This window comes from Pseudophryne corroboree, chromosome 6 (assembly GCF_028390025.1).
Source record: "Pseudophryne corroboree isolate aPseCor3 chromosome 6, aPseCor3.hap2, whole genome shotgun sequence".
NCBI classification, from domain to species: Eukaryota; Metazoa; Chordata; class Amphibia; order Anura; family Myobatrachidae; genus Pseudophryne; species Pseudophryne corroboree.
Window position 1 is genome coordinate 391784937 of NC_086449.1, and position 8743 is coordinate 391793679.

The following is an 8743-nucleotide window of genomic DNA, read 5'->3' on the forward strand; positions in this document are numbered from 1 at the left end:
GACGTATCTTGAGGTATCTGACGTACCTTGAGGTATCTGGCTACCGGCCGTTCACTGGAGAATCTAAATTTTGGGACCCTTACCTCTGCAAAATGACCGTTATTTTAAGGTAAAAGGACAACACGACACACTTGTTTACTTGATTAGTAAAAAAATGTATCAGAGGAAAAAACATCTGAAAAAGTGCACTACAAATGCCAATATGGCATATATTTTCACTGTAGCCAATATGGCTTAAGTGGTTACATTTTTTGCTAAAGTAGCATACAACAAGTCAAAATGTGCATTTTTTTGCCAACGTGACATATATTTGCACTGTAGTCAACATGGCTTTCAACAACCATAAATACACAAAAACAGTATAAAATCCACAAACTATCATAGTACAGGGATTGGATCAAAGCCAAAAACGCCTGGAGCCCCCTACGCCACACTGTACTGGATCCCTGCACCAATCTCAGCAATTTTGGAGAAAGTACTGCACATCCCCATACGCCCCGGGTTGTGGGGTCTCCAGCCTGGTGAGTGTATATGTCTGCGGTGGGTGTAGTACGGCTGACCAGTGGTCAGCTTACCGACGCTGGGATCCCGGCCGGTCACATGAATACCACCCGTCTGCGGTCATTGCGGGACCCCGGAAGGGAGAGATTACAGCATCTCTGTATGGTTAAGGTTTTTCCGGTTTGTAAAAACATCTCTGGATCATGCAGAACAGCTGGAATCCCTCCATCCCTTTCTCCTCAATGACTGCTAACACATAAAACCCCCAGGCAAAGAACCCCTGCCCCCCTGGATGGGAACCTGCAGTACTTTTTCCAAAAAGTGGCCAAGATTAGTGTGGGGGTTCAGTATGGTGTGGCATTTGAGGATCTGGGCCTGTCTGGTTTTTAGCCAATCCCTGTAATTCCCAATAAATATGGTGCAGTAAATATATTTCTAACATGGGAGGGGTATATGGTGTTTTGGTTGCAGATTGGACCCAGAGAATTTACACATGCTGTTAAGTGCAGAGTCAGTGGTCCCGGCCCCACGACTATGCACTTGCAGCTTGTGTGTATCCTCCCCCCAAACTCTGCAAACAAAGCACCATATATCACCATATATTTATTGGGAATACAACATATTAATTTTACAATAAAACTAATATGCATCATCCTCACCCTCCAGCATAGCAGTAAAAAAAGATCTAGGGAAGATGGGTGAGGGAGTAGGCTTGGCATGGGCGGAAGGAAGAGGCATTGAAATGGTGTGTGAAATAGGCTGGAGTTGGGTGGGAGGAATATACTGAGATTGGGTGGGAGGGGTAGATTGGGCGGGAGCGGTAGGCTGTGGAGGTGCCATATAATCTGAGCTGACTGTGGAACGGTGACCGATCACTGTGTCATCACTCAGGCGGCCTCTCCTCATCATAAACTCCATCTCATGGGCCAGTCGCTCATAATGTTCAACTTGATCTAAAGGGGCATCGCAGGTACACCTTACTATGTATGTTCCAAACTCGGAAAAATGGTCTGGAGGGTTTGTTAATGCTCTCTTGATTTGCTGGTAGCAAGCAGCTTCCTCCTCATCCTCCAGGTGAACTTGTTTGATGTGCTGGCGGCAGGGTAGGTGCAAGGTTTCTAGGCGCCCTAGGCAAAATTTTTGCCTATCACCCCATCCCATCAATTGTATCCTGGCTCCTCTGTGCCGCCTCTGCCTCATTCCATCACCTATATCCCAGCTCTTCTCTGCCTCTTTGCTTCCCCCGGCATCCCGACACCTATTTCCCAGCTCCTCCCAGCTTCCCACATCCCGTCACCTGTATCCCAGCGCCTCGAAGCTGCTTCCCACTGCATCCCAACACCTGTATCCCAGATCCTCAGTGCCGCTTCCCCTGCATCCCATCGCCTGTATCCCAGCTCCTCTCTCCATCTTTGCTTCACCCGGCATCCCGATACCTGTATCCCAGCTCTCTGTGCTGCTTCCCCCTGCATCTTGACACCTGTATCCCAGCTCCTCTGTACTGCTCCCCCCCCATCCCGTCACCTGTATGCCAGCTCCTCGGTTCTGCTTCCATCCATCCCATCACCTGTATCCCAGCTCCTCTGTGCTGCTTCCCCCATCCCGTCACCTGTATCCCAGCTCCTCGGTGCTGATTCCCCGCATCCTGTCACCTGTATCCCAGCTCCTCTGTGCTGCTTCCCCCCGTCCCGTCACCTGTATCCCAGCTCCTCGGTGCTGCTTCCATCCATCCCGCCACCTGTATCCCAGCTCCTCTGTGATGCTTCCCCCATCCCGACACCTGTATCCCAGCTCCTCTGTGCTGCTTCCCCCCATCTCGACACCTGTATCCCAGCTCCTCTGTGCTGCTTCCCCCCATCCCGTCACCTGTATCCCAGCTCCTCTGTGCTGCTTTCCCCCATCCCGTCACCTGTATCCCAGCTCCTCTGTGCTGCTTTCCCCCATCCCGTCACCTGTATCCCAGCTCCTCGGTGCTGCTTTCCCCCATCCCGTCACCTGTATCCCAGCTCCTCTGTGCTGCTTTCCCCCATCCCATCACCTGTATCCCAGCTCCTCGGTGCTGCTTTCCCCCATCCCGTCACCTGTATCCCAGCTCCTCTGTGCTGCTTCCCCCCATCCCATCACCTGTTTCCCAGCTCCTCTGTGCTGCTTCCATCCATCCCGTCACCTGTATCCCAGCTCCTCTGTGCTGCTTCCCCCCATCCCGACACCTGTATCCCAGCTCCTCTGTGCTGCTTCCCCCCATCCCGTCATCTGTATCCCAGCTCCTCGGTGCTGCTTCCATCGATCCCGTCACCTGTATCCCAGCACTTCGATGCTGCTTCCATCCATCCCGTCACCTGTATCCCATCTTCTCGGAGTTGCTTCCCCCTGCATCCTGACACCTGTATCCCAGCTCCTCTGTACTGCTTTGTCCCATCCTGTCACCTGTATCTCGGCTTCTCAGTGCCGCTTCCCCCCATCCCATTACCTGTATTCCAGTTCCTCTGTGCCGATTCCCCCATCCCGTCACCTGTATCCCAGTTCCTCTCTGCCTCTTTGCCTCCCCCACCCACGTATCCCACACCTGGATCCCAGCTCCTCAGTGCCACTTCCCCTGCATCCCGTCACCTGTATCCCAGCTCCTCTGTGCTGCTTCCCCCATCCCATCACCTGTATCCCAGCTCCTCTGTGCTGCTTCCCCCATCCCATCACCTGTATCCCAGCTCCTCTGTGCTGCTTCCCCCATCCCGTCACCTTTATCCCAGCTCCTCGGTGCTGCTTCCATCCATCCCGTCACCTGTATCCCAGCTCCTCGGTGCTGCTTCCCCCCATCCCATCACCTGTATCCCAGCTCCTCTGTGCTGCTTCCATCCATCCTGTCACCTGTATCCCAGCTCCTCTGTACTGCTTTGTCCCATCCCGACACCTGTATCCCAGCTCCTCGGTTCTGCTTCCATCCATCCCGTCACCTGTATCCCAGCTCCTCGGTGCTGCTTCCATCCATCCCATCACCTGTATCCCAGCTCCTCTGTGCTGCTTCCCCCATCCCATCACCTGTATCCCAGCTCCTCTGTGCTGCTTCCATCCATCCCGTCACCTGTATCCCAGCTCCTCTGTACTGCTTTGTCCCATCCTGACACCTGTATCCCAGCTCCTCGGTGCTGCTTCCATCCATCCTGTCACCTGTATCCCAGCTCCTCGGTGCTGCTTCCATCCATCCCATCACCTGTATCCCAGCTCCTCTGTGCTGCTTCCATCCATCCTGTCACCTGTATCCCAGCTCCTCAGTGCTGCTTCCCCCCATCCCGACACCTGTATCCCAGCTCCTCTGTGCTGCTGCCCCCCATCCCGTCATCTGTATCCCAGCTCCTCGATGCTGCTTCCATCCATCCCGTCACCTGTATCCAAGCACCTCAATGCTGCTTCCATCCATCCCGTCACCTGTATCCCAGCTCCTCTGTACTGCTTTGTCCCATCCCGACACCTGTATCCCAGCTCCTCGGTGCTGCTTCCATCCATCCCGTCACCTGTATCCCAGCTCCTCTGTGCTGCTTCCATCCATCCCGTCACCTGTATCCCAGCTCCTCTGTGCTGCTTCCATCCATCCCATCACCTGTATCCCAGCTCCTCTATGCTGCTTTCCCCATCCCGTCACCTGTATCCCTCTTCTCTGTACTGCTTTGCCCCATCTCGTCACCTGTATCCCATCTTCTCGGAGTTGCTTCCCCCTGCATCCTGACACCTGTATCCCAGCTCCTCTGTACTGCTTTGTCCCATCCCGTCACCTGTATCCCAGCTCCTCAGTGCCGCTTCCCCCGCATCCCGTCACCTGTATCCCAGTTCCTCTGTGCTAATTCCCCCCATCCTTTCACCTGTATCCCAGCTCCTCAGTGCCGCTTTCCCCATCCCGTCACCTGTATCCCAGCTCCTCTCTCCCTCTTTGCCTTCCTGACTCCCGTATCCCCACACCTGTATCCCAGCTCCTCTCTCCCTCTTTGCCTTCCTGACTCCCGTATCCCCACACCTGTATCCCAGCTCCTCTCTCCCTCTTTGCCTTCCTGACCCCCGTATCCCCACACCTGTATCCCAGCTCCTCTGTGCCATTTAAATAATCCTGTCACCTGTATGCCAACCCTTTTTTGTCACTTCCCCCGTCACCTACATCACTGCTCCTCTGTGCTGCTTCCTCCCATTTTATATATATATATATATATATATATATATACATATGATTTATGAAGTCCCAAGTGCTCTGTATCTACATATTAAACAATACATCCCTTTTATGAGATCCCACAAAACATTGCTACAGACACCTGCCCCCTTTCTAAGCACACATAACTTTACACCATGCGCAAGTAACTTACAGTATATCTAAATATGACATTATTCCACCCCACATATAACTACTATGCCCACCTCCCCAGATATTAATATACACCCCAACCCCCAGATAACACTAAAAAACACCCACCTACTGCTTGAAGGGTTCTGCATTTTCTCTCACTCATACTGCACTGCACACTGAGGAGCAGGGCAGGATAGGCCCACACAGGCAGAGCATGACTCCAGGAGTAGGAAGAGGTGGGGCCTTGAGAATAGGGGGCGGGGCCTCGGGAGGGGCAGGAGAAGGGCGTACTATAGTAGGTAGATGGTTGGGTCCCGGGGAACGGAGCAACCACAGTGCAGAGAGGAAGGGGGGTGAGCATCGAGCACTGCTGCTGGCTGCACCAGACATGTCAGACTGTGACATGTCTGCAGTCTCGGCCAGTAAACCTGTGCAAACCGTGACTGTAGTAAAATAAGGATGTCTTTTTCAGAGACATCCTTATTACTGTGCTGGGAGACTCGGTGCCGCCCCCCTCAGGAGCCGGCGCCCATAGGCAGCTGCCTAAAGCTGCCTAATGGTAGCACCGGCCCTGACTGGCGGGGTTTGTGTGGTGTCCTCTGGTTCAACCAAAACAGAGAGGTCTGGGGTGCTGGACATTTCTGGCTCCAAAGTTGAAAACTGTGGGGTAAAAAGTCAAACGGTTAACATGTGGAAATTTATTTTAAAAAAATCCCTAGTTCCCTGCAAGTGTTGAAGAGTGGCAAGGCAATTGGCAGGAGACACTTAACTTAAACCAGATGAACTTGGCTTCTAGAGGAGAAACAACACACGGCCTCAATTTTCAGAACACTCAAACAAGCCAGCATAGGACAATGGTCACAGCAGCAGCACCGGAAGATGAAGAGGAGTATTTACCTATGCCTTATACACGAAAGAAGAAAAAAGAATTGCCTTAAAGTGGTGTACATTAGTACATATAAAACATAACTTTTATTCTTTATAATATTTTTAAAAAAAACTTGCGAAATATAAAAAAATAAAGGTAAAGAGATTAGAAAAAGAGTTTAAAAAAATTATATTATTATTATTATCCAACGACTTGTGCGACCTTTCTCTCTTGTTCACCTATGCCTTCCCTGCAAGCACCTCCTCTCCTCTCCAAGGGGACTGCTCGTGCAAACCAGGTGAGAGAGAAGTACCTGGCCTATTTTAATGGCATAGGCGCAGGCAGGAGACTACAATAAAGTCACGTGCATGGTGTGTGGTGGATTGGGGGCAATTAAAGTGTCAATCATGAAATACTTACAGATGCGTACTGCAAAGTTTCACCCATTTCACTTTCTGCTGCATCTGGCCTTGCGATGGAGGAGAATCCACTCCTTGTTGGGTCTGCCTCATCGAGGAAGGACATATGGCTGTAATACCATAATATAGGCGTATAAATTTTGTCAGTGCCTGCCCCGGATCGCTTTGAATCCTCATGCTTTTTCTGTTCTTGTTTGTAGACTGAGCGGTGGTTGTGCCATCTTTTTTTTAACTCACTCCAATTCAGCTGTCGCAAAGAATGGCTTGCTAAGTTCCACGAGCTCCTCATTGGCGGAAAGGTGTTTGGCCGTATTGGAGTAGTCCTTCGACTTGACTTTCCACAAGGATTCCTTGGATTGTACCAGCTCAATGAAGCCAGTGACAAAATCCAAATTTTTGTCAAGAGACATATTTGCAAAAAAGGAGGCAGGCAAAAAAATGTTTTTGTTTTATTACTTTGTTAGGTAAAAATGTTGTTGTTTATGGTTAATGTTGTTAACATTTAAATAAGTAAAGTTTTGATGGAAATAAATGTGTCACTAATTAGCACCAACAGGTTCTATAAACACTTTGGCACAGCAGTAGCAATGTGGGCCACAATAGGGCTACAGTGTAGGTAATGAGGATGGGCACCAACAGGTTCTATAAACACTTTGGCACAGCAGTAGCAATGTGGGCCACAATAGGAGTACAGTGTAGGTAATGAGGATTGGCACCAACAGGTTCTATAAACACTTTAGGAGAAGCTGGGACACATAAACAGGATGCACATGTTATGGGGTTTCGGGGGAGGCGGGCAATGGACAAGCAATACAACCAATACTGTTTACAAGCAATACTTTGTAGCTAGTGTGATTGGTGCAGATGCTGGGTGCTGGTACTCACTTGCAATCTGATTGCAGTCCGTTTGGAAGAAGGAATCACAAGTAGCAGTGTGCTGTCCCGTTCTGCTGCTAGCGCTGCTGCTGGGTGTGTGTGTGTGGGAGTGTCCAAGCTGCCAGTCTAGAGACTTCTGTGATGAATCATATGCGACCGGATTGCAAGTGTTCAAAAGCACTGCGATGTGCACCTATTTCCATGCTATTGCGATAAATATTATGTGCAGCACTTGCGATCTGCGATTGCGATGGGTGACACACGGGAGCGTGCAATCGCAAGAAAAGTACATGCAATTTGACATTTTTCATGCTATCCATCTCAGGAACTCGTCGCAATTGTTACGAAAACGTGTATGGGGCCCTTAGAAGAACAGAGTTTCAGTGATCTTGCATTGCATCAGCTTTCCATTGCACTGCAGCACTATATGGGCCAGGAGCTCCTGTGAGGCACAAACAGTTACTGAATAAGGGCCCAGTATGGAATCTCATGGTGGCTTACAGCCAGGAAGCTGTCTGGCTTGCCAGGCTGAGGCATGCTGTTGGCACAGAGGTTAGCATTGCTTCCTCCCACAGTCCTACTTGTAATATGAAATTAGTTTCAACTAGAGTGGTAAGCTCCACTAGGGCAGGGGCTCATTAACAAAAAATTCACTGCACAGTCCTGCTTAGTACTGTACCGAACCCACCCGAACTCAACTTGCCCGACCTGGGGCTGTTGTGGGGGCTCATGAGGAGCTGCTAAAACATCTAAGGGGCTGCTTTATTTAAAAATAAAATATGAATAAAACAAACAAGACACGCAGGTGTGCTTACTGCGTGTAACTGCAACACGCAGGTCTGCTCACATGCGTGTAACTGGGAGTTGTGAAAAATGAAAATAAGGCATCTGCCACAAAATATGTAAATACAAATGCAATAAAAAAAAATAGAAAAAAGAATCCCACAAGATTTTCACAAAATAAGTCTCCAGACTCCGTGGAGGGGAAAATATCCAATCTTGATCCTGTGGTATAAAACTGTTTATTTGCATCCCAGCATTAAATCTGAAAATCCCTGAAAATGGAGAAAGGGGTACAAATTTGAAGGCTTTGGCCCCTAGTTTTTCAGTTTGTCCAGTAATGTGGTAATTATACATTTGCTTGGTTAAAGTCCTTTCTGTTCCACACCAAGATAGTAGTGGAGGTGAAAGCCTGTGTGTTGTTCCTGATTGCGTGTGCCTCTCTAATTTTTAATCACCTTCTTGACACTGTCCTCTTCCTCTTGCCTCTACTCATGATGTGAAAAGTCATCAAATATGCGCCCACAATGCGATCCTGGGTCTCACTTGTAAACGATACAGCCTCTCATGAAAAATATGTATACTTAGCTAGAAAAGTGGGAAAAAAATATCAGGACCTGTGGGGTAGATGGCTTGAGTCTCCGCGCTCTGGGATCCAGAGTGTCTGAGCACCCGCTACTGAGGGCTCCGTGCCCGGATGAGTGGGAAATGAGACATGCATCGGGGGGTTAGAATGGGTGTGTGATTATAGATCTGCATCGGGTCAGCTGCCTCTCTTTGTCTATGTGGTCCCCTGGCGCCCGCGGTCAGCCATTCCTTTGCCAGTGTTGCTGCTGTGTGATTTGCTTATTAATTATGTTGTGTTGCCATAGACGACTATGTACAATATACATTGCTCTGTAAGCTCCATGCTAACGTGTGTTATTAATTCTAATTTATAATCTATGTTTCGGAATTTAAGCCTGCACT

General features: G+C 49.5%; 1 long non-coding RNA gene across 1 annotated transcript in view; it reads left to right on the forward strand.

The window, feature by feature from the left end:
- The window catches only part of LOC134932413 (uncharacterized), a 58508-nt gene extending 51933 nt beyond the window's left edge, over positions 1–6575 (forward strand). Inside the window, exon 3 of the long non-coding RNA XR_010179352.1 lies at positions 6319–6575. This is a non-coding gene — a long non-coding RNA (uncharacterized LOC134932413). The remainder of the gene's footprint in view (positions 1–6318) is intronic.
- The last annotated feature ends 2168 nt before the right edge of the window (positions 6576–8743 follow it).